Source organism: Ranitomeya variabilis, chromosome 2 (assembly GCF_051348905.1).
Source record: "Ranitomeya variabilis isolate aRanVar5 chromosome 2, aRanVar5.hap1, whole genome shotgun sequence".
NCBI lineage: Eukaryota > Metazoa > Chordata > Amphibia > Anura > Dendrobatidae > Ranitomeya > Ranitomeya variabilis.
In genome coordinates this window covers 624,768,318-624,794,063 of record NC_135233.1, presented here as the reverse complement: position 1 = coordinate 624,794,063, position 25,746 = coordinate 624,768,318, and the positions used below count along the sequence as shown (strand labels likewise).

At 44.8% G+C, this 25,746-nt stretch overlaps 3 protein-coding genes across 9 annotated transcripts in view; 1 reads left to right on the top strand and 2 right to left on the bottom strand.

Moving 5' to 3' along the window:
• ZNF319 (zinc finger protein 319) overlaps positions 1-24,589 on the bottom strand; it is a 49,016-nt gene extending 24,427 nt beyond the window's left edge. Inside the window, exon 1 of the mRNA XM_077288980.1 lies at positions 24,451-24,589. The gene's annotated coding sequence lies outside the window, so the exon portion shown is untranslated. The remainder of the gene's footprint in view (positions 1-24,450) is intronic.
• Positions 1-24,744, bottom strand: part of CNGB1 (cyclic nucleotide gated channel subunit beta 1) — a 173,166-nt gene extending 148,422 nt beyond the window's left edge. The window contains exon 1 of the mRNA XM_077288979.1: positions 24,713-24,744. The gene's annotated coding sequence lies outside the window, so the exon portion shown is untranslated. The remainder of the gene's footprint in view (positions 1-24,712) is intronic.
• NDRG4 (NDRG family member 4) overlaps positions 24,648-25,746 on the top strand; it is a 138,789-nt gene continuing 137,690 nt past the window's right edge. For 6 of the 7 annotated variants that reach the window (XR_013221730.1, XR_013221727.1, XR_013221726.1 and 3 more), the window contains exon 1: positions 24,665-24,800. The gene's annotated coding sequence lies outside the window, so the exon portion shown is untranslated. Of the gene's footprint in view, positions 24,801-25,746 lie in introns of all 7 variants that reach the window. The other variant, XM_077288989.1, reaches the window with a different exon arrangement.

Sequence of the window (25,746 nt, the reverse complement as noted above, 5' to 3'; positions counted from 1 at the left end):
AGTGCAATATGGGGGTTGTATGGTGAGGTAGCAGGAGGCTCCACTTTTTGGAGTGTAAACTTATTATATTGGTCTTAGATGATATACTCCCGTACCTCATTGTCTTTCTCCTAATTGCATATTAGTATACGCTCTTTTACCATGCCTGAAGCCTTTTATGTATATGCCTGGAGATAGTCTGCACCTTTACTTTTGTTATGGTGGGTTTGGCAGTCTGTGTTTGTCCTTTTAGTTATTCACCAATTCCTGATCTTTACAGTTTGTTTACTGATATTTTGAAATGGTGTATGTTGTCATTAATAAAATTACCTTTTTGTACTATTTATGACGTTATGTCTTTTCGTGGGGCAATATGCTCTTGACTAGTTGATAGGTTTTACCTATATATACCGCCCCGCGTAATGCCCCCTGCATATCGCTATATATATACAGCCCCGTGTAAAGCCCCCTGTATACTGCTATATATACCGCCCCGTGTAATGCCCCCCTGTATACTGCTATATATATATATATATACCGCCCCGTGTAATGCCCCCTGTATACCGCTATATATATATACACTGCCCCATGTAATGCCCCCTGTATATCGTTATATATATACTGCCCCGTGTAATGCCCCCTATATACCGCTATATATATACCGCCCGTGTAATGCCCCCTGTATACTGATATATATATATATATATATATATATATATTAGTGAAAAAAGGAACAGCACAATGCTCACCGGTGGGTGCTTAGCCTCCTGGATAGAATAGTCCATTCATCTACCCAATATGTATACAAAAATAGAAGAAGAAGGCAGCACTCCAAGTCCTTATCAGGGTGAAAAAATGTGCAGTTTATTCAGCCCTCATCTCTGTGCGACGTTTCGGCTCACACTGAGCCTTTCTCAAGCAGTGGGCATAGCATACAAATGTGCTTTATATAGGTATAATCCACACTCATTTACATAATAAAGTGGCCATTAATGAATAAATACTTTCTCATGTTATTTACAAAACTTATACACAACATCCATAATATAATCTTCACATTATAAAGTGCTCTGTGCCAAAGTACCAATCTGGACTTGATTCTCCACATTTTTTTTATCTTTTTACTTTTTCTTCATATGTGATCATTATAAGCAAAACAGTGTCACGTGTTATTTACATATATTATAGTTTATAGCCCTTACCCCGCTGTGTACAATCCAAACCGCATGGAGGACGCTGTAATTGCCGATAACGGCGTTCTAATGCTTCTACTGCGCATGTCTGCGCGTCATTTGATCATGTCATAGTCTGCCAGCCAATCAAGCTCAAGCAGGCAGTCCTTTCCTTAGCGCATGCGCTCTGCCAATATATCCCTAACGGAACGCCATCTTGGATGTGGCAGAACCAGGGTGGATAAAAATCAATGTTTTTTTTAAAAAATCAAAAAAATCGGATTTTTTTGATTTAAATCGGATTTTTTTGATTTAAATCGGATTTTTTTTCAATAAACTGCTTTTTGAGGAAAATATTTTACCATCCAAAGGTTCTTCCATCATGAGATAAAGCTGAGTTGTTTAACTCAGTAGAACAAAGGCTGTATATGTGTAACATTCACAATGCCATGCTCTTCCAGAGGTTTCTGTAGGATGCTGACTATCCAACAAGTTTGGGCATGTCAACTGAATGGAAAAAGAAACTAAACCAAAAGTGAAACCAAGCTAGAAGTGTGGAATTAAAGGGGCAGTATGAACAAAATGTGGAGGCTATTAATAGTTTATACAATTAAGACATGCTGCTTTTAAACACCTACCTATTGCCATATAGTAAAACAAAAAAGATTTTTACTTACTTTGGGGTCCCCCCCTCACCCTGGCGTTAGATCGTTGCCCCTAGTTTCGTCCGTGTAACTATGGGCGCACATGCGCACTGCTCTCACTTCTCATTTTAATCGTGATTTATATTAAAAAAAACCTTTTGATTTAAATCAGTGATTTAAATCATGATTAAAATCATGATTTAAATCGATCCGATTTAAATAGAAAAAAATCTTTTGATTTAAATCGTGATTTAAATCGGCGTGATTTAAATCAATCCACCCTGGGCAGAACGCTAGCTAATACATTTCTATATATAGCGGTGGACATTGCGGCGCCACTTTATATGTAGTTAATGTACCCGCACATTTTATTCACATATATAATGCTTCTCAAACATATCCTTCTTGTTTTTAGACACTTCATAGCTTCAACGCTTAGAACTCCACTCTGACTTAATGGACGACACCTTTTTCAGGCTATCTCCATTAGTCAATGTATCCCCAAGTTGAGTCAGGGGTGGACTCGGTCTTCAGTAGAATAGGTATCTTCTTAGACAAAATTCTCAACCCCATTGCTAAAATGTCAAAATCATATATAAAGGATCCGACAGATTTTCTAAATAAATTGGAGTCAATACAATTGGAAGGAGATATAATTCTGGCATCATTTGATGTCATCTCACTCTATACATCAATCCAACACGAGTCAGGAATAAGAGCAGTCGATAAAAAACTAAATACAATTGGGGTGACTCCGGAAGGCAAAACATTCATAATAAAGTTATTGGAAATAATTTTGAGGCGGAGCTATTTCTTATTGGGGGACACGTATTATTCACAACAGCGTGGAACATCAATGGGGGCCAGTATGGCCCCTGCATATGCAAATATTGTCATGTGTGTCTTGGAGGAGGACCTCGTCTATGTGTCCCACCACTTCCGGCATGTACGTGTGTGGTGGAGATACATAGACGATGTCTTCCTCCTATGGCACAGAAAAAGAACTTGAAGACTTTTACAATTATTTAAATGAAATAGATGAGACTATCAAATTTACTTTGAATTTCTCCAGATCCAACATACAGTTTTTGGATGTATCTGTGAGATTGAGAGATGGTGAATTAACAACCACCCTATATGTCAAGGAGACAGATAGGAACAATCTTCTCACGTATGACAGTCAACATCCTCGAAGCATGGTGAGGTCAATACCCCTTAGCCAACTTCTTAGGGTACGGAGGATTGTTAAAGAGGATAGAGATGTAGAAGGTGTTGTAGATACACTAGTTAAAAAATTCCTAAATAGGGGGTACCCACATGAAATAATAAATATAGCAAAACATAAGGCTATGGGAAAAGATCGTAAAGAACTGTTGGGGAAAAATGCCCAAAATAAAAGAAAAAATCTAATGAGGATACCATGTGTGACAACATACACTGAAGAAAGTGCAAAAATTGCGGGTGTCATCAAAAAGCATTGGGGAATGTTAGGTAACTGTTTACCAGGAATAAAAGAACTAAGAGAGCCCCCTCTTTTCTCGTACCGTAGGGGCAAAAATATTAAAGACTATGTAATTAAAGCGGACATTGGTCCCTTAAAGAACTTATGTCAGACAACGATTACAGGAATGAATCAGACAGGCTGTTTTCCTTGCTTGTCGTGTGTAAATTGCACATACATGTCAAAGGGTTCCACCTTTAAACATCCAGATACAAATAAGGTATATCCAATTAAACAGTTTTTAACATGCAACTCTGACCATGTCATTTATATACTAGAGTGTCCATGTAAATTATGGTATGTAGGAGAAACCATCTGCGAGTTGAAAGTACGTATCAACAATCATAGACACTCAATCCGAAAAAAAACGGTTAGACCTCCCAGTCTCGAAACATTTTACAGAATTAAAGCATACAGAAAGAGATGTAAAATTTAGGGTGATAGATCGGATCACTGTACAAAGAAGAGGGGGAGATAGAACAAGCCTCTTGAAAAAATTAGAATTAAGATGGATTTATGAGCTTAATACCTTAAAACCAAAAGGACTAAATGTAGAATTTAAAATTTAAATGTAACTACCTCACAAGAATGGGCCTATGATCTAGTTGTGTATGGACTCCTGTGAATTGATATGTGGGGTACTGTACATTGGTGACAAATGAGTGTTGTGATTATGTACAGTACTTCTAATTTTAACTTTATTTTTAATCATCTCTTTTTTAAGAAATATCTTCACGGTTAATAAGGCACAAGCTACCCCCGACCTGCTGGTGGAAGAACAACCACATGAAGGACATAAAAAACATAATTTTGTTTTGCTTATTTTGTCTTTATTTAAAAATTATTTTTATTTTTTTTGGAGCTATTTGGAAATGTCATAATCGTCAGTCAACAATATTTGCTAAAATAAACTAATTGCAGTTAGAAAATAAATATCTATGAGAATTTATTCTATATTTAGACACATAGCTATAAATATATTCACTTATATGGATTCCCCTTAGGTGATGATGTGGCCTGGAAAGGTTATGCGTCAACTTGGGGATACATTGACTAATGGAGATAGCCTGAAAAAGGTGTCGTCCATTAAGTCAGAGTGGAGTTCTAAGCGTTGAAGCTATGAAGTGTCTAAAAACAAGAAGGATATGTTTGAGAAGCATTATATATGTGGATAAAATGTGCGGGTACATTAACTACATATAAAGTGGCGCCGCAATGTCCACCGCTATATATAGAAATGTATTAGCTAGCGTTCTGCCACATCCAAGATGGCGTTCCGTTAGGGATATATTGGCAGAGCGCATGCGCTAAGGAAAGGACTGCCTGCTTGAGCTTGATTGGCTGGCAGACTATGACATGATCAAATGACGCGCAGACATGCGCAGTAGAAGCATTAGAACGCCGTTATCGGCAATTACAGCGTCCTCCATGCGGTTTGGATTGTACACAGCGGGGTAAGGGCTATAAACTATAATATATGTAAATAACACGTGACACTGTTTTGCTTATAATGATCACATATGAAGAAAAAGTAAAAAGATAAAAAAATGTGGAGTATCAAGTCCAGATTGGTACTTTGGCACAGAGCACTTTATAATGTGAAGATTATATTATGGATGTTGTGTATAAGTTTTGTAAATAATATGAGAAAGTATTTATTCATTAATGGCCACTTTATTATGTAAATGAGTGTGGATTATACCTATATAAAGCACATTTGTATGCTATGCCCACTGTTTGAGAAAGGCTCAGTGTGAGCCGAAACGTCGCACAGAGATGTGGGCTGAATAAACTGCACATTTTTTTCACCCTGATAAGGACTTGGAGTGCTGCCTTCTTCTTCTTCTATTTTTGTATTATATATATTATATATATATATATATATATATATATATATATATATATATATATATATATATATATATATACATACACACACACACACACACACACACCGCCCCGTGCAATGCCCCCTGTATACCGCAATAAATATAACGCCCCGTGTAATGCCCCTTGTATATCGCTGTATACTGCCCCGTGTAATGCCCCCCTGTATATCGCTATATATCGCCCCGTGTAATGCCCCCTGTATACCGCTATATATACCGCCCCGTGTAAAGCCCCCTGTATACCGCTATATATACCGCCCCGTGTCATGCCCCCCTGTATACTGCTATATATATATATATATATATACCGCCCAGTGTAATGCCCCGTTTATCGCTATATATATATATATATATATATATATATATATATATATATATATATATATACCACCCCGTGTAATGCCCCCTGTATACCGCCCCGTGTAATGCCCCCTGTATATCGCTATATATATACCGCCCCGTGTAATGCCCCCTGTATATCGCTATATATATACCGCCCCGTGTAATGCCCCCTGTATATCGCTATATATATATACAGCCCCATGTAATGCCCCCTGTATACCGCTATATATACCGCCCCGTGTAATGCCCCCCTGTATACCGCTCTCTCTCTCTCTATACAGTCATGGCCAAAAGTATTGACACCCCTGCAATTCTGTCAGATAATGCTCAGTTTCTTCCTGAAAATGATTGCAATCACAAATTCTTTGGTATTATTATCTCCATTTAATTTGTCTTAAATGAAAAAAACAAAAGAGAATGAAGCAAAACATTGATCATTTCACACAAAACTCCAAAAATGGGCCAGACAAAAGTATTGGCACCCTCAGCCTAATACTTGGTTGCACAACCTTTAGCCAAAATAACTGCGACCAACCGCTTCCAGTAACCATCAATGAGTTTCTTACAATGCTCTGCTGGAATTTTAGACCATTCTTCTTTAGCAAACTGCTCCAGGTCCCTGATATTTGAAGGGTGCCTTCTCCAAAATGCCATTTTTAGATCTCTCCACAGGTGTTCTATGGGATTCAGGTCTGGACTCATTGCTGGCCACCTTAGAAGTCTCCAGTGCTTTCTCTCAAACCATTTTCTAGTGCTTTTTGAAGTGTGTTTTGGGTCATTGTCCTGCTGGAAGACCCATGACCTCTGAGGGAGACCCAGCTTTCTCACACTGGGCCCTACATTATGCTGCAAAATTTGTTGGTAGTCTTCAGACTTCATAATGCCATGCACACGGTCAAGCAGTCCAGTGCCAGAGGCAGCAAAGCAACCCCAAAACATCAGGGAACCTCCGCCATGTTTGACTTTAGGGACCGTGTTCTTTTCTTTGAATGCCTCTTTTTTTCTCCTGTAAACTCTATGTTGATGCCTTTGCCCAAAAAGCTCTACTTTTGTTTCATCTGACCAGAGAACATTCTTCCAAAACGTTTTAGGCTTTTTCAGGTAAGTTTTGGCAAACTCCAGCCTGGCTTTTTTATGTCTCTGGGTAAGAAGTGGGGTCTTCCTGGATCTCCTACCATACAGTCCCTTTTCATTCAGACGCCGACGGATAGTACGGGTTGACACTGTTGTACCCTCGGACTGCAGGGCAGCTTGAACTTGTTTGGATGTTAGTCGAGGTTCTTTATCCAACATCCGCTCAATCTTGCGTTGAAATCTCTTGTCAATTTTTCTTTTCCGTCCACATCTAGGGAGGTTAGCCACAGTGCTATGGGCTTTAAACTTCTTGATGACACTGAACATGGTAGACACAGGAGCATTCAGGTCTTTGGAGATGGACTTGTAGCCTTGAGATTGCTCATGCTTCCTCACAATTTAGTTTCTCAAGTCCTCAGACAGTTCTTTGGTGGTCTTTCTCTTCTCCATTCTCAATGTGGTACACACAAGTACACAGGACAGAGGTTGAGTCAACTTTAATCCATGTCAATTGGCTGCAAGTGTGATTTAGTTATTGCCAACACCTGTTAGGTGCCACAGGTAAGTTACAGGTGCTGTTAATTACACTAATTAGAGAAGCATCACATGATTTTTCGAACAGTGCCAATACTTTTGTCCACCCACTTTTTTATGTTTGGTGTGGAATTATATCAAATTTGGCTTTAGAACAATTCTTTTTGTGTTTTTTTTCATTTAAGACAAATTAAATGAAGATAATAGTACCAGAGAATTTGTGTTTGCAATCATTTTCAGGAAGAAACTGAGTATTATCTGACAGAAATGCAGGGGTGCCAATACTTTTGGCCATGACATTATATATATATATATATATATATATATATATATATATATATATATATATATATATAATTGTCTAAGGGTTTTTCCGTCTGTCTGTCTGTCTTTCTGTCTGTCTGTCTGTCCTGGAAATCCCGCGTCTCTGATTGGTCGAGGCCACCAGGCCTCGACCAATCAGCGACGGGCACAGCATGGCGACGATGATGTCATAAAGTTTGCCTCGACCAATCAGCGACGGGCACAGTCTGCCGCGAATTCACCTCGACCAATCAGCGACGGGCACAGTATCGACGTAGATGTCATAATGGTTGCCATGGCGACGATGTCATAAAGGTTGCCTCGACCAATCAGCGATGGGCACAGTCTGCTGCGAATTCTTGAATCATCATTGTCCATATACTACGGGGACATGCATATTCTAGAACAGAGGTCCCCAACCGCCGGTCCGCGGACCGGGACCGGGCCGTTGGGGTTTTTCAGCCGGTCCGCGGCGCCCCTGTTCAGCGGTCACATGGGACCGCTCATTAGAGAAATGAATAGGCTGCTCCACCTCCCATAGGGGCGGAGCCACCTATTCATTTCTCTAATGAAGCGGTGCCGGTGACCGCTGATAGAGAAAGAGGCTGCGGCGGCACCGAAGACAGGCAGGGGGAAGGAGCGGGACGCCGGGAGCAGGTAAGTATGTCATATTCACCTCTCCTCGTTCCCACACGCCGGGCGCTGTCTCCATCTTTCCGGCGTCTCTCTCTCCTCACTGACTGTGCAGGCAGAGGGCGCGATGACGCATATAGTGTGCGCGCCGCCCTCTGCCTGATCAGTCAGTGCAGAGAGACGCCGGAAAGATGGCGCCGAGGAGCTGCAAGCAAGACAGGTGAGTATGTGTTTTATTATTTTTATTGCAGCAGCAGCAGCACAGCTATGGGGCAATAATGAACGGTGCAGAGCACTATATGGCACAGCTATGGGGCAATAATGGTGCAGAGCACTGTATGGCACAGCTATGGGGCAATAATGGTGCAGAGCACTATATGGCACAGCTATGGGGCAATAATGGTGCAGAGCACTATATGGCACAGCTATGGGGCAATAATGGTGCAGAGCACTATATGGCACAGCTATGGGGCAATAATGGTGCAGAGCACTATATGGCACAGCTATGGGGCAATAATGAACGGTGCAGAGCACTATATGGCACAGCTATGGGGCAATAATGGTGCAGAGCACTGTATGGCACAGCTATGGGGCAATAATGGTGCAGAGCACTGTATGGCACAGCTATGGGGCAATAATGGTGCAGAGCACCAGGGAAACAAGCATGGTGCTCCCACTCATTCTGAACCTATGGTAAGTTGAATCACATTCTCATTATAAATGTCATAATTATATGATAAGTATGCACTAAGCTCCATCCCTCCATAACCCCACCCCCATATGACCAAAGCCCCGCCCCTGCCCCACCCCCACCGGGCCATGGAAAACTGGTCTTGCTTAAAGCCGGTCCCTGGTGCAAAAAAGGTTGGGGACCTCTGTTCTAGAATACCCGATGCGTTAGAATCGGGCCACAGTCTAGTCTATATATATAATTGTCTAAGGGTTTTTCCGTCTGTCTGTCTGTCTGTCTTTCTGTCTGTCTGTCTGTCTGTCCTGGAAATCCCGCGTCTCTGATTGGTCGAGGCCGCCAGGCCTCGACCAATCAGCGACAGGCACAGCATGGCGACGATGATGTCATAATGGAAATCCCGCGTCTCTGATTCCAATCAGCGACGGGCACAGTATCGACATAGATGTCATAATGGTTGCCATGGCGATGATGATGTCATAAAGGTTGCCTCGACCAATCACAGACGGGCACAGCATGGCGACGATGATGTCATAATGGAAATCCTGCGTCTCTGATTGGTCGACGTATCGACGTAGATGTCATAATGGTTGCCATGGCGACAATGATGTCATAGAGGTTGCCTCGACCAATCAGCGACGGGCACAGTCTGCCGCGAATTCTGGAATCATCATTGTCCATATACTACGGGGACATGCATATTCTAGAATACCCGATGCGTTAGAATCGGGCCACAATCTAGTATATCTATATATATATATAGATATACTAGATTGTGGCCCGATTCTAACGCATCGGGTATTCTAGAATATGCATGTCCCCGTAGTATATTGACAATGATGATTCCAGAATTCGCGGCAGACTGTGCCCGTCGCTGATTGGTCGAGGCAACCTTTATGACATCATCGTCGCCATGGCAACCATTATGACATCTACGTCGATACTGTGCCCATCGCTGATTGGTCGAGGCCGACTGGGCCTCGACCAATCAGCGACGGGCATAGCATGGCGACGATGATGTCATAATGGAAATCCCGCATCTCTGATTGGTCGAGGCAATCAGCGACGGGCACAGTATCGACATAGATGTCATAATGGTTGCCATGGTGACGATGATGTCAAAAAGGTTGCCTCGACCAATCAGCGACGGGCACAGTCGGAATCATCATTGTCCATATACTACGGGGACATGCATATTCTAGAATACCCGATGCGTTAGAATCGGGCCACAGTCTAGTATGTGTATATATATATATATATATATATATATATATATATATATATATATATAGATATATATATATATATAGATATATATATATATATATATATATATATATATATATAATTGTCTAAGGGTTTTTCTGTCTGTCTTTCTGTCTGTCTGTCCTGGAAATCCCGCGTCTCTGATTGGTCGAAGGCCGCCAGGCCTCGACCAATCAGCGACGGGCACAGCATGGCGATGTCATAATGGAAATCCCGCGTCTCTGATTGGTCGAGGCCGCCAGGCCTCGACCAATCAGCGACAGGCACAGTATCGACGTAGATGTCATAATGGTTGCCATGGTGACGATGATGTCATAAAGGTTGCCTCGACCAATCAGCGACGGGCACAGTCTGCCGCAAATTCTGGAATCATCATTGTCCATATACTACGGGGACATGCATATTCTAGAATACCCGATGCATTAGAATCGGGCCACAGTCTAGTATATATATTATCTAATATATAAAGCTGAATGTGTGTGTGTGTGTATGTATGTATGTATGTATGTATGTCCGGGATTGGCATCTGAACCGTCGCAGCTACAGCCACAAAATTTTGCACAGTCACACGTCTGGACCCCGAGAGCGTCATAGGCTATGTTGTGAGGTGAAATTTTAACCCCGCGCTTTCCAATTCACCAAACAATTTTGCCCCTATCGACATAATGGGGAAAAAGTGAAAGGAAAAGTGTTGGAGGCGTCGCAGCTACAGGCACAAAATTTTGCACAGTCACACGTCTGGACCCTGAGAGCATCAAAGCTATGTTGTGAGGTGAAATTTTAACCCCGCGCTTTCCAATTCACCAAACAATTTTGCCCCTATCTACATAATGGGGAAAAAATGAAAGGAAAAGTGTTGGAGGCAAATTAACAGCTGCCAGATGTGAACAAGGGGGACTTAAAGAATGACAGCGATGGCGCCAAAGAGTATATACTGTACAGTTGCTAAGGTGGGGCCCCAACATGGGATAATCACCACACCACCACGGGGATATGAACACACACACAAAATGCGCCACATACTACCACGTGCTCGAACACATATACCACCCTCAGCGCACATTTCACCACACATACACCAACCTCGCCACATAAAAGTAGAAACACAAAAGTCGCCGCTCAAAACTCGCCACGCGCAAAACTCTCTACATGCAAAACTCGCCACACGTGCAAAACTCACCTCATGGAAAACTCGCCACACGCAAAACTTGCACACGCAGAAAAATTGCCACACGCAGAAAAATTGCCACATGCACAAAAGTTGCAACACATGCAAAAGTTGCCTCACACAAAACTTGCACATACTCAAAAGGCACCACACATAAAACTCGCCACGCGCAAAACTCGCCATGCGCAAAACTTGCTGCACACAACGCTAACCTGTCACATGCAACTCGACACACAAAAAGTTGCTACACGCATGTCGCCACACAAAACTCATCTCACAAAAGTCCCTACATGCATGTCGCCACACGCAACTCAACACACACAACTTGACACACGAAACTCGCCCTAAAACACACACAAGTCTGGTATTATCCTTCAAAAATAAAAATCTGATTAATAAGCAGACAAACTACAAGAGCAACAAATGTACCATATAGGAATCCGGCAGCTGTCAGTCACATGACCAGTCTATTATGTGTATGTGTGAGCTAATATATACTGCCAGGGGGTGGGCTTACTGTTGGCTGGGGATTTATCAGGCTGCCATTTTAGCTTACAAATACTGAGGTAAAAATACTGACCAAATAACGTGTGAACGAGGTCTAATACAGGAGGAGATGACATACAGATATATACTATATACAGGAGGAGATGACACACAGGTATATACTATTTACAGGGGAGATGACACACAGGTATATACTATATACAGGAGGAGATGACACACAGATATATACTATATACAGGAGAGATGACACACAGGTATATACTATATAGAGGAGGAGATGACATACAGGTACATACTACATACAGGACGAGATGACATACAGGTATATACTATATACAGGAGGAGATGACACACAGGTATATACTATATACAGGAGCAGATTACCTACAGGTATATAGTATATACAGGAGGAGATGACATACAGGTATATGCTATGTATAGGAGGAGATGACATACAGGTATATACTATATACAGGAGGAGATGACACACAGATATATACTATATATAGGCGAGATGACACACAGGTATATACTATATACAGGAGATTACATACAGGTATATCTAATATATAAAGCTGAATGTGTGTATGTATGTATGTGTGTATGTCCGGGATTGGCATCTGCACCGTCGCAGCTACAGCCACAAAATTTTGCACAGTCACACGTCTGGACCCCGAGAGCGTCATAGGCTATGTTGTGAGGTGAAATTTTAACCCCGCGCGTTCCAATTCACCAAACAATTTTGCCCCTATCTACATAATGGGGAAAAAGTGAAGGGAAAAGTGTTGGAGGAAAATTGACAGCTGCCAGATGTGAACAATGAGGACTTAAAGAATGAGAGCGATGGCGCCAAAGGGTATATACCGTACAGTTGCTAAGGTGGGGCCCCGACATGGGATACTCACCACACACGGGGATATGAACACAAACACAAAATGCGCCACACACTACCACGTGCTTGAACACATATACGACCCTCAGCACACATTTCACCACACACACACCAACCTCGCCACATAAAAGTCGAAACACAAAAGTCACCACTCAAAACTCGCAACGCGCAAAACTCGCTACATGCAAAACTCGCCATATGCAAAACTAGGCTCACGCAAAACTCGCCACACGTGCAAAACTCACCTCATGGAAAACTCACCTCATGCAAAACTTGCACACACAGAAAAATTGCCACATGTACAAAAGTTGCACCACATGCAAAAGTTGCCTCACACAAAACTTGCACATACTCAAAACGCACCACACATAAAACTTGCCACGCGCAAAACTCGCCATGCACAAATCTTGCTGCACACAACTTGCTACACTAACCTGTCACATGCAACTCGACACACAAAATGTTGCTACACGCATGTCGCCACACAAAACTCATCTCACAAAAGTCGCTACATGCATGTCGCCACACGCAACTCAACACACACAACTTGACACATGAAACTCGCCCTAAAACACACACAAGTCTGGTATTATCCTTCAAAAATAAAAATCTGATTAATAAGCAGACAAACTACAAGAGCAACAAATGTACCATATAGGAAATACGGCAGCTGTCAGTCACATGACCTGTCTATTATGTGTATGTGTGAGCTAATATATACTGCCAGGGGGTGGGCTTCCTGTTGGCTGGGGATTTATCAGGCTGCCAATAGCAACCAATCACAGCTCAGCTTCTATTTTGCTACAGTTAATTAACCTGAGCTCTGATTGGTTAATATAGGCAACAAAGACATTCTCAGTATAACAAAGCTAATATATGTTGTGAAATGCTTCTATTAGCTTAGTTTTTGCCTTTTAATAATTACATTTCTATCTATTTGTTTTGTGGTTTTTGTGTGCAGAATACATTTTTGTTAACACATTCTATTTTGCTAACAGCAGTCATTAACCCGGGCGAAGCCGGGTAGTACAGCTAGTATATATATATATATATATATATATATATATATATATATATATACTGCCCCATGTAATGCCCCCTGTATATCGTTATATATACTGCCCTGTGTAATGCCCCCTGTATACCGCAATATATATACCGCCCCGTGTAATGCCCCCTGTATATCGCTATATATACACCGCCCCGTGTAATGCCCCCTGTATATCGCTATATATAAACTGCCCCTTGTAATGCCCCCTGTATACCGCTATATATACCGCCCCATGTAATGCTCCCTGTATATCGTTATATATATACACTGCCCCGTGTAATGCCCCCTATATACCGCCCCGTGTAATGCCCCCTGTATACTGCTATATATATAACGCCCCGTGTAATGCCCCGTTTATCGCTACATATATACACACACACACACACCGCCCCGTGTAATGCCCCCTGTATACCGCAATAAATATACCGCCCCGTGTAATGCCCCCTGTATATCGCTATATATATCGCCCCGTGTAATGCCCCTGTATACCGCTATATATATATATATATATATATATATATATATATATATATATATATATACCGCCCCGTGTAATGCCCCCCCTGTATACCGCCCCGTGTATAGCCCCCCTGTATACCGCCATATACTGCCCCGTGTAATGCCCCTCTGTATATCGCTATAAACCGCCCAATGTAATGACCCCTGTATACCGCTATATATATATATATATATATATATATATATATATATATATATATACCGCCCCGTGTAATGCCCCCTGCATACCGCTATATATACCGCCCCGTGTAATGCCCCCTGTATACCGCTATATATATATACCGCCCCGTGTAATGCCCCCTGTATACTGCTATATATATACTGCCCCGTGTAATGCCCCCTGTATATCGCTATATATATATATATATATATATATATATATATATATATATATATATATATATATATATATATATATATATATATATATACACACACACACCGCCCCGTGTAATTCCCCCTGTATACCGCTATATATATACCGCCCCGTGTAATGCCCCCTGTATACCACTATATATACCGCCCCGTGTAATACTCCCCTGTATACTGCTATATATACCGCCCCGTGTAATGCCCCCTGTATACCTCTATATATATATATATACCGCCCCGTGTAATGCCCCCTGTATACCACTATATATACCGCCCCGTGTAATACTCCCCTGTATACTGCTATATATACCGCCCCGTGTAATGCCCCCTGTATACCTCTATATATATATATATACGGCCCCATGTAATGCCCCCTGTATACAGCTATATATATACCGCCCCGTGTAATGCCCCTGTATACCGCTATATATATACTGCCCCGGGTAATGCCCACTGTATATCGCTATATATACCGCCCGTGTAATGCCCCCTGTATACCGCTATATATATACCGCCCCGTGAAATGCCCCCCTGCATACCGCCCCGTGTATTGCCCCCCTCTATACCGCTATATACTGCCCCGTGTAATGCCCCCCTGTATATCGCTATATATATACACCGCCCCATGTAATGCCCCCTGTATACCGCTATATATGTACCGCCCCGTGTAATGCCCCCTGCATACCGCTATATATACCGCCCCGTGTAATGCCCCCTGTATACTGCTATATATACACACTGCCCCGTGTAATGCCCCCTGTATATCGCTATATATATACCGCCCCGTGTAATGCTCCCCTGTATACCACTTTATATATACCGCCCCATGTAATGCCCCCTGTATACCACTATATATATATACCGCCCCGTGTAATGCCCCTTGTATAATATATATATATATATATATATATATATATATATATATATATATATATATATATATATATATATATATATATATATATATATATATATATATATATATATAATTGCCTGAGGGTTTTTCTGTCTGTCTGTCCCGTTTATTCATTCGCTGATTGGTCGAGGCCGCCTGGGCCTCGACCAATCAGCGACGGGCACAGTATCGATGTAGAAATCCCGCGTCTCTGATTGGTCGAGGCCGACGGGCACAGTATCGACGTAGATGTCATAATGGTTGCCATGGCGATGATGATGTCAAAAAGGTTGCCTCGACCAATCAGCGACGGGCACAGTCGGAATCATCATTGTCCATATACTACGGGGACATGCATATTCTAGAATACCCGATGCGTTAGAATCGGGCCACAATCTAGTATATATATATAATTGTCTAAGGATTTTTCTGTCTGTCTGTCCTGGAAATCCCGCGTCTGATTGGTCGAGGCCGCGACCAATCAGCGACGGGCACAGCATGGCGACGATGTCATAAAGGTTGCCTCGACCAATCAGCGACGGGCACAGTCTGCCGCGAATTCGCCTCGACCAATCAGCGACGGGCACAGTATCGACGTAGATGTCATAATGGTTGCCATGGCGACGATGATGTCATAAAGGTTGCCTCGACCAATCAGCGACGGGCACAGTCTGCCGCGAATGGACAATGATGATTCCGACTGTGCCCGTCGCTGATTGGTCGAGGCAACCTTTTTTGACATCGTCGCCATGGCAACCATTATGACATCTACGTCGATACTGTGCCCGTCGCTGATTGGTCGAGGCAACCTTTTTGACATCATCGTCGCCATGGCAACCATTATGACATCTACGTCGATACTGTGCCCGTCGCTGATTGGTCGAGGCAACCTTTTTGACATCATCGTCGCCATGGCAACCATTATGACATCTACGTCGATACTGTGCCCGTTGCCGATTGGTCGAGGCAACCTTTTTGACATCATCGTCGCCATGGCAACCATTATGACATCTACGTCGATACTGTGCCCATTGCCGATTGGTCGAGGCAACCTTTTTGACATCATCGTCGCCATGGCAACCATTATGACATCTACGTCGATACTGTGCCCGTTGCTGATTGGTCGAGGCCGTCAGGCCTCGACCAATCAGAGACACGGGATTTCCATTATGACATCATCGTCGCCATGCTATGCCCGTCGCTGATTGGTCGAGGCCCAGGTGGCCTCGACCAATCAGCGAATGAATAAACGGGACAGACAGACAGACAGAAAAACCCTTAGACAATTATATATATAGATCCCCTGTATACCACTATATATATACCGCCCCATGTAATGCCCCCTGTATACCACTATATATATATACCGCCCGTGTAATGCCCCCCTGTATATCGTGTATATATATACTCTATATAATTGTCTAAGGGTCACTTCCGTCTGTCCGCAACGGTTATTCATTAGCTGATTGGTCTCGCCAGCTGCCTGTCATGGCTGCCGCGACCAATCAGCGATGGGCACAGTCCAATTAGTCCCTCCCTACTCCCCTGCAGTCAGTGCCCGGCGCCCGCTCCATACTCCCCGCAATCACCGCTCACACAGGGTTAATGCCAGCGGTAACGGACCGCGTTATGCCGCGGGTAACTCACTCCATTACCGCCGCTATTAACCCTGTGTGACCAAGTTTTTACTATTGACGCTGCCTATGCAGCATCAATAGTAAAAGGATCTAATGTTAAAAATAATAATAAAAAAAAAAATCATTATATACTTACCTTCCGCTGCCTTTCCCGCTCCTCGCCACCCTCCGGTAACCGCTCTGTGCAAGCGGCAGGTTCCGGTACCAATTATCATATGGCAGAAGAACCAGCCATGACGTCACGGTCATGTGACCGTGACGTCATCACAGGCCCTGCGCGAGCAGGACCTGTCATGACGTCACGGTTATGTGACCGCGACGTCATCACACCCTGGGACCGGAAGCTGCCGCCTGTACCGTGCACAGGCGACAACTACAAGTATGGTGAGTATGTTAGAACTACAAGGGGCCCTCGGATCGGAAGGTGAGTATGTTTATTTTTTAAACTGTGACATACGTGTCTACTACGTAGCTAGGCAATATACTATGTGACTGGCCAATATACTACGTGGCTCTGTGCTGTATACTACGTCGCTGTGCAATATACTACGTCACTGGGCAATATACTACGTCACTGGGCAATATACTATGTGTCTGGGCAATATACTACGTCACTGGGCCACATCACTGGGCAATATACTACATAGCTGGGCAATATACTACGTGGCTGGGCTATATACTACATGGCTGGGCTATATACTACGTCGCTGGGCAATATACTACGTCACTGGGCAATATACGTCACTGGGCAATATACTACGTGGCTCTGTGCTGTATACTACGTCACTGGGCAATACACTACGTGGCAGGGCAATACACTACGTGGCTGGGCAATACACTACGTGGCTGGGCAATACACTACGTGGCTGGGCAATACACTACTTGGGCTGGGCAATATACTACGTGGGCTGGGCAATATACTACGTGGGCTGGACAATATACTACGTCGCTGGGCAATATACTACATGTCTGACCAATATACTACGTGGACATTGGACATACATATTCTAGAATACCCGATGCGCTAGAATCGGGCAATCATCTAGTGTGTATGTATATATATATATATATATATATATATATATATATATATATATATATATATATATATATATATATATATATATATATATATATACACACACACACGCATACATACATATACACACTTGCAATCTAAGCTGCTTTGAAATAGAATTGCCATAGAGAAAATTACATATAGTGGGGAGGTGACCAATCTAATTTAAAATTTCTTTAGAAGGCCAGACTCCCTGGTGGGGACAGGAAAGGTCTTTTCAGAGGGTAAAATAACAAAAGGTACATGTGTTACCTATAGATGGACTGTGACATGGCCTGTGGTACACCCGAACAGGGAGAGGGAAGTGTGCCCCACCATCTGTCAGGATGATGGGAAAGAGGTACCCATAGCCTGTCGGGGGTGGCAAAATTGTACCCCGAGTATGTCAGGGTGGTGGGTAGGTGTCCCACATCATATCGGATTGGCAGGAAAGTAGTAATCACTGTTGGTCAGGGTGGTGGGAAAGTTGGATCTGCAGTCTGTCAGACAAATGGGAAAGTGTTATCCCGTGGGGAGGCAGCCTACTGGGCAGCTGTCACTCTTGGCCCGATAGCCCAGAATGCAGTTAATGCCCTGCCTCCTGGACCCTGATCATCCAGCGGGACAACAGGACCAGTAACTGACCAAGAACAGGTCTCGGACGGTTCCTGTGAGGTTGAGGCCTTAGCAGCACTTTTGGCTACCTCTAGCCAGGAGTCTCAGATGCGTCGTGTCGCTGAGTAACCCCTCAGGGAAGCCTATCTCCGAATCCCAGAAGGAGAGAGTACTGTGGGATCCAGGAAGGGTGGGCCATAAGTTGGGTTTGTGGGGCGATCTGTAAATCAGCCCCCAAGCTGCCTCAAAAAGGGGGAGGTGTCATAGAAAATCTTAAGATCCTTGAAGCCACTGGTGAGGGGGCATTCATCCCACCTCCTTTCTCTCTTTTGCAGTAGGACAAGAGCATGAAATCTAAGCTGCCTTGAAATAGAATTGCCCAGCTGACATAGATGAATTTACATATAGTTGGGAAGTGATCAATCTACTTAAAATTTATTTTGAAGCGCAGACTCGCTGTTGGAGACTGGAAAGGTCTTTTTCAGAGGGTTGGATAACAAAAGGTACATGTGTTTACCCATAGATAGAGAAGTGGAAGAGTTTTTTCTCCCCAGGAAATACATCCTGAATTGAAGTGAAACTTCTGTTCCCGTCAAGGGAAATGTTATACATTTACACCACACAGAGCGGCACCAGCGTAAATTTATGAATATCGGGGTTCGTATAACTCCGATAATGAGGGGACATATAATTTCGACTTAAGGACTAATCAGGGAAGAATATGCATGTTTTTCATAACTGTCACCTGCCATATCATGTTTACTATCTATGGAAAGGCAAAATACTGATTAAAAAAAATTCTGCTATCGTCATATCATGTCCATATCCCTGTCGGGGATGTTCCCTGGGATTTAGCACTTTATCATGGATGGGTAAGCTTTATTAATTGTGATTTATTTGTGCACATGTATTTTGCTGGCATACTGTTATGGTTGTTAGTTGACCTTCTAGTACTCATATGATTGTCGAGTCCTTCTGTATGCACATGCACTTTATTGTTCCCTAAGCTAGCATATACATTTATTGGACTCGTATGAGTGGTGAATCAGGCTATTGGGCATACTGAACTATCTTTCCCTTCTGATTGGCTCTAAATCCTCGTCTGTACCCTATAGCTGAGGCCCCCTTTTTGCCCACGTTTCCCTCTCAGGGTGATACGGTTTCTTCTTTATGTTCACCTCGCTTCTGTTATTTTTTTTATTTCTGTAATTTAACATTTATGTGATAAAGTGATGTTATTTGATTACACAGCACATACGAAGTCAGCACTTCACAATTGTTTAGTTTTTAAACCCCAATATTCATGTCTGACCATCGGAGACAGGCCATGTAACGGGGTCTACCATGCTGGAGCACCTCTTTCAGTACCACCCTGTGTTTCAGGAGATCCACTCAGCTTTGGCTGGAGTCTGAATGAAGGACGCTGGCTGGAATTGCTTGGTTACATGGGCGCGTATAAAAGATCACTGCTTCTCCACGTATTTCAAGTGTGACAACACTTTACTCAGAGGACACAGAATACATCACACAGCGACAGAGGGAAGGCCAATTGAAAAGCGGCAGGCCAGACATGCATTACAATAGCCGCAGCTGACCGGAACCTGCCGATATTTACTGTGGAAATTACAAAGGTGGGGGAGGTCAGAAGGGGGATATCTTGTCCCCTCTGCCCAGGGGCGCAGCCTGTGGGCTGATGCATTACGGACATGCATCTCACGTGGAACCTATTATACATACATATAACTGCACAACATATTCTGGGTGCTGAGGGTTCCGTAACACGGCTCCCCTTTTCAGCGACGCGATCGGCATACACAGTCTGATCCTTAACGGATCGGTCTGGGGATGACCGAAGTTTATGGGGTTGGTACAAGTTCCGTTTGTCGACTTAGTCCATCGGCGTTACCGTTTTGTTTGCCAGGTCTGTAGTGGATGGTGAAGTCCAGAGGTTGCAGGGCTAAACTCCACCGCAGTAATCTGGCGTTGTCTCCGGAGACCCGATTAAGCCAGACTAGGATTATGGTCCATTAGGAGGGAAAACTGTCGTCCATACAAATATGGTTGCAACTTTTTGAGTGCCCATACTACCGCCAGGCACTCCTTCTCGATGGCCACATAGCTTACTTCACGGAGCAGTAGTTTCCGACTCAGGTAAGCTACCGGGTGTTCTTGGCCGTCCGGCCCGACTTGGCTCAGTACTGCCCCCAATCCAAACATAGAAGCGTCTGTGTGAACAAGGAAATGTTTAGTTGGATCGGGTGCGGCCAATACAGGGGTATTGGTGAGGGCGTCCTTTAGCTGGCGGAAGGCTTCCTCACACTCTGGGGTCCAGGTTACCTGGCGGGGTTGGTTCTTACGGGTCAGATCAGTGAGGGGCTTGGCTACGCTGCTGTCATTGGGAAGGAATTTCCTGTAATACCCCGCTGTCCCTAGAAACGCCATGACCTGGGTTTTAGTGCGTGGGGTGGGCCATTTGGCTATGGCCTCAATCTTGGCTGTTTCTGGTCACTGTTTCCCACTTCCCACCCAATGCCCTAAATACTGAACCTCTGCTTTTCCCCCGTGACACTTGATTGGGTTCAGAGTGATTCCGGCCTTGTGGATACTGTCCAATACTGTCTCTAGATGATTTAGATGCTCTTCACATGTCGCGCTGTAGATGGCGATGTCATCCAGGTAGGCACAAGCATAGTCCTGAAGACCATCCAGAAGCTGGTCACACAGCCTCTGGAAGGTCGCCGGGGCATTCTTCATCCCGAATGGCATAACTCGAAACTGGAATAAGCCGAACGGGGTGACAAATGCCGACTTGGGAATAGCGTCAGGACTAAGGGGAATCTGCCAGTAGCCTTTGCATAGATCGATGGTGGACAAATACTTTGCCCCCACCAGCTGGTCTAACAACTCATCCACACGCGGCATGGGATACGCATCCGTCACCATTTTGTCATTGAGCTTACGATAGTCTACACAAAACCGTGTAGTCCCATCCTTCTTGGGCACTAACACTACGGGGGATGCCCAGGAACTATCTGACTCTTCAATGACCCCTAAACGCAACATCTCGTCGCATCCCTTCTCGTACAGACTCAGGGACGCGGAAGGGGGGTTGTCGCAGGGGGGTCTGATCCTGGGTCTCAACCTTGTGTTGTGCCAGGCGAGTGTACCCTGGTCTCCCCGAAAACATCCTCTGTCGCTGCCTCAACGCCTCCGCCTGCTGTCTCTCCCGGGGACCTAGGTCTTCACCCAAGTGTACCTGGTCCCATGTTTTAGACAGTCCCTTCCCCTAAGACATCAGGCAAGGAAAGTCCGGTTAAATCCTCTGCTTCAGGTGCACAGATGGCCACTACCTCTTCAGGGGGCTCCCGGTAGGGCTTCAGCATATTCACGTGGAACATGCGGATAACCCTGGGGCTGTCACAATCGGCGACATTATAGGTGGTGTCGGCTATTTTCCCCACTACCTGGTAGGGCCCCTGCCATGCAGCTTGGAACTTGTTCTGCCTAGTGGGCTCTAACACCAGGACCTTCTGTCCTATTTCCAAGGTGCGTTCTCTGGCCCTCCGATCGCACTATACACGCTGGCGCCACTGGGCCACCTGCATGTTCCCACGTACAGCCTGGGTCAGCTCCTGTAGGCGGTCCCGGAATTCCAGCACATAGGGTACAATAGGTACCCCTTCTATGATGCCCTCTCCTTCCCAGTGTTCTAGCACTAAGTCTAGGGGTCCCCTTACCCGCCTCCCGTATACCAGTTTGAACGAGGAGAACCCCGTGGATTCTTGGGGCACCTCCCAATAGGCAAACAGGAGGTGTGGCAAGAATTTCTCCCAGTCCCTGTAAGCGTTCACACAACCCACTGTTTTGCGGGTGGTACGGGGCGCTTCTAATGGACTTTACGCCGCACAGCTTCCACAGTTGGTTGGTCACCTCTGCTGTAAACTGGGTACCCTGGTCCGAGATAATCTCCCGGGGAAATCCAACCCGTGAGAAAACCTGGAGCAGGGCAGCCGCCACCGTCTCTGCCAGTATGTTAGGTAACGCAACCGCCTCTGGATACCATGTTGCATATTCTACCACTGTCAATATATACCTTTTCCCTGACGGACTGGGTTTGGCTAACAGCCCTATCAGATAGACAGCTACTCGGCTAAATGGTTCCTCCACAATGGGGAGGGGGCGTAATTTGGCCTTGCATCGATCTCCCCTCTTGCCAATGCGCTGGCAACTGTCACAGGTCTGGCAGTACTGACGAACATCATAGGTTACCCCCGGCCAAAAGAAGTTTTGTGTCAGACGATGCCTGGTGCGACTGACGCCGAACAGCCCGGCCAAGGGTATGTCATGAGAGATTCGCAGTCACTCCTGCTTATACTTCTTGGGATCTACCAGCTGTCGTTTTATAGTGGGGCTCGTCCCTGTGTGGTGCTGCTCTGTGCTCCGGTGGAGGAGTCCCTGCTTCCATACAAACTGTTCCCCTTCCAGTACCCCTCTCCCCTCCTGTGCCTTCCCACAAAATCCCTCCAATGAAGGATCCTCAAGTAACTCCCTCTTAAATTCAGCTGGGGTGGCCCAAGAAATGTGTCTGGCTATGGGAATACGTGTAGGGCTGGGATGTCTTACCTGGGCCTCCTGAGTGTGATTCCGCCTCCGCAGCTCGAGCTTGTCTCAGGGTGGTCACAGGATATGTCTCAGCCAGAGGGACAACCGAGAAGGCAGACAACATGGGCCCCAAGTCATTTCCCAGCAAGACGTCTGCGGGCAAATCCTCCATCAAGCCGACCTCAATAAGGCCATCCCCGACTCCCCAGTTCAGGAGAATCCTGGCAGTGGGCAGTCGATGTATGGGTCCCACTGCTGGTCCGTCTTCTCTTGGTCCCGGACGAGATGAGGCTTCACAAGGGTCAAAGTTACCCCGGAATCTCTTAGTCCCTGCATACGTTTCCCATTAACCCACATGACCTGTCGATGCTGTTGTCGATTATCTGCCCGGGCTGCCTGAATGGGGTCTACTTCATGCAGCACTTCCTCCATCTCTTCCACCCCCTGGTTAGTCGTAGCCCCCAATGCCGGGTCAGCTTCGCCTTGGGCCGAAGCCTGCCGATATTTACTGTGGGAATTACAAAGGTGGGGGAGGTCAGAAGGGGGATATCTTGTCCCCTCTTCCCAGAGGCGCAGCCTGTGAGCTGATGCATTAGGGACATGCATCTCACATGGAACCTATTATAAATATAAATAACTGCACAACATATTCTGGGTGCTGGGGGGTTCCGTAACAAGCGGTATACAGGGGGTATACCACGGGGCGGGGTATATATATATATATATATATAGCAGTATACAGGGGGTATTACACGGTGCAGTATATATATAGCGGTATACAGGGGGTATTACACGGGGCGGTATATATATATATATATAGCAGTTTACAGGGGGTATTACACTGGGCGGTATATATATAGCAGTATACAGGGGGTATTACACGGGGCAGTATATATATATAGCGGTATACAGGGGGTATTACACGGGGCAGTATATATATATAGCGGTATACAGGGGTTATTACACGGGGCAGTATATATATAGCGGTATACAGGGGAGCATTACACGGGGCGGTATACAGGGGGCATTACACGGGCGGTATATATATATTAGTTCAGCACTAGGCCTGCCATTGGGGACTTTCCTGACCTAGAAGCCGCCGCTTGTTACCTGATCACCGCTAAGACCGGGGACAGAAGGGAGGAGGCGGCGGATCCGGTCGGACGTTGCTCCGGTAGCGGAATATGATGGGCGGAGCCAGGAGGACCGCCCCCTACCGGACACCGGGGAGGAGACCGAGAATCGGCGACAAAAGCGGCAGCCGGGGTGTACGGCGGGCTGCAGTACCGGCCTGTCACCTGCAGGGGGCGAGCAGTATAATGCCGCTACCGGTGTCTCCCCCGCCGTATACGGTGCCGCCATTCCCGCTCACCTGAGGACACGTGGCTTCCGGGTTGCGGTTCGGTGCTTGCTCACATTGGCGTCCTAGTGCCGCCCCCGTGCAGGTCTGTCACACACCGGTAAGTGGCGCCATGTACTGGGGTAATGTGAGAGGATAGCGGTACCGCACGATGCTGAAGTTGGTTTCTTATTCGTTCAGTTTCTTATTCGGCTATTTTTTATTTCCTGTTTTTTTCAGGTTTTTGTATAAAAATAAACCATTCTGAGTATATAATAATATGCGGTCATGTGTCCTTTTGTGAATACACTTAAAAACAGATACAAAATTTAGAAGGCTGGCACAAAAATGGGCATCAAAGTGGGCACTGAGGTATGGTATTAAAGGTGTTAAATGGCTTTGTGCCACTGATCTGACACCTGACTTGCATACCTTGTGATGCCACACATCAAGTTCCTGTCAATCCAGCCTGGCACAAATGGGTTCTGGGCATCAGAACTGGCATCAAAGTGGGCAGAGAACCAATTTTCACACATGCGAATAAGTAACAGCTATTTTTAAGGGGTTAAAAGCCTTTGTGCCACTTATTAAACACCTGATTTACATACCTACTGATGCCCCACATGAAATCCATGTCACACCAGCCTGGCACAAATGGGTTCTGGGCATCAGAACTGGCATCATAGGGGGCAAATTGCCCATTTTCACAGATTTGAATAAGTAACAGCTATTTTTAAGGGGTTAAATGCCTTTGTGCCACTGATTTAACACCTGATTTACATACCTACTGATGCCCCACATGAAATCCATGTCACACCAGCCTGGCACAAATGGGTTCTGGGCATCAAAACTGGCATCAAAGTACTCAAATCACCAATTTTCACAGATTTGAATAAGTAACAGCTATTTTTGAGGGGTTAAATGCCTTTGTGCCACTGATTTAACACCTGATTTACATACCTACTGATGCCCCACATGAAATCCATGTCACACCAGCCTGGCACAAATGGGTTCTGGGCATCAGAACTGGCATCATAGGGGGCAAATTGCCCATTTTCACAGATTTG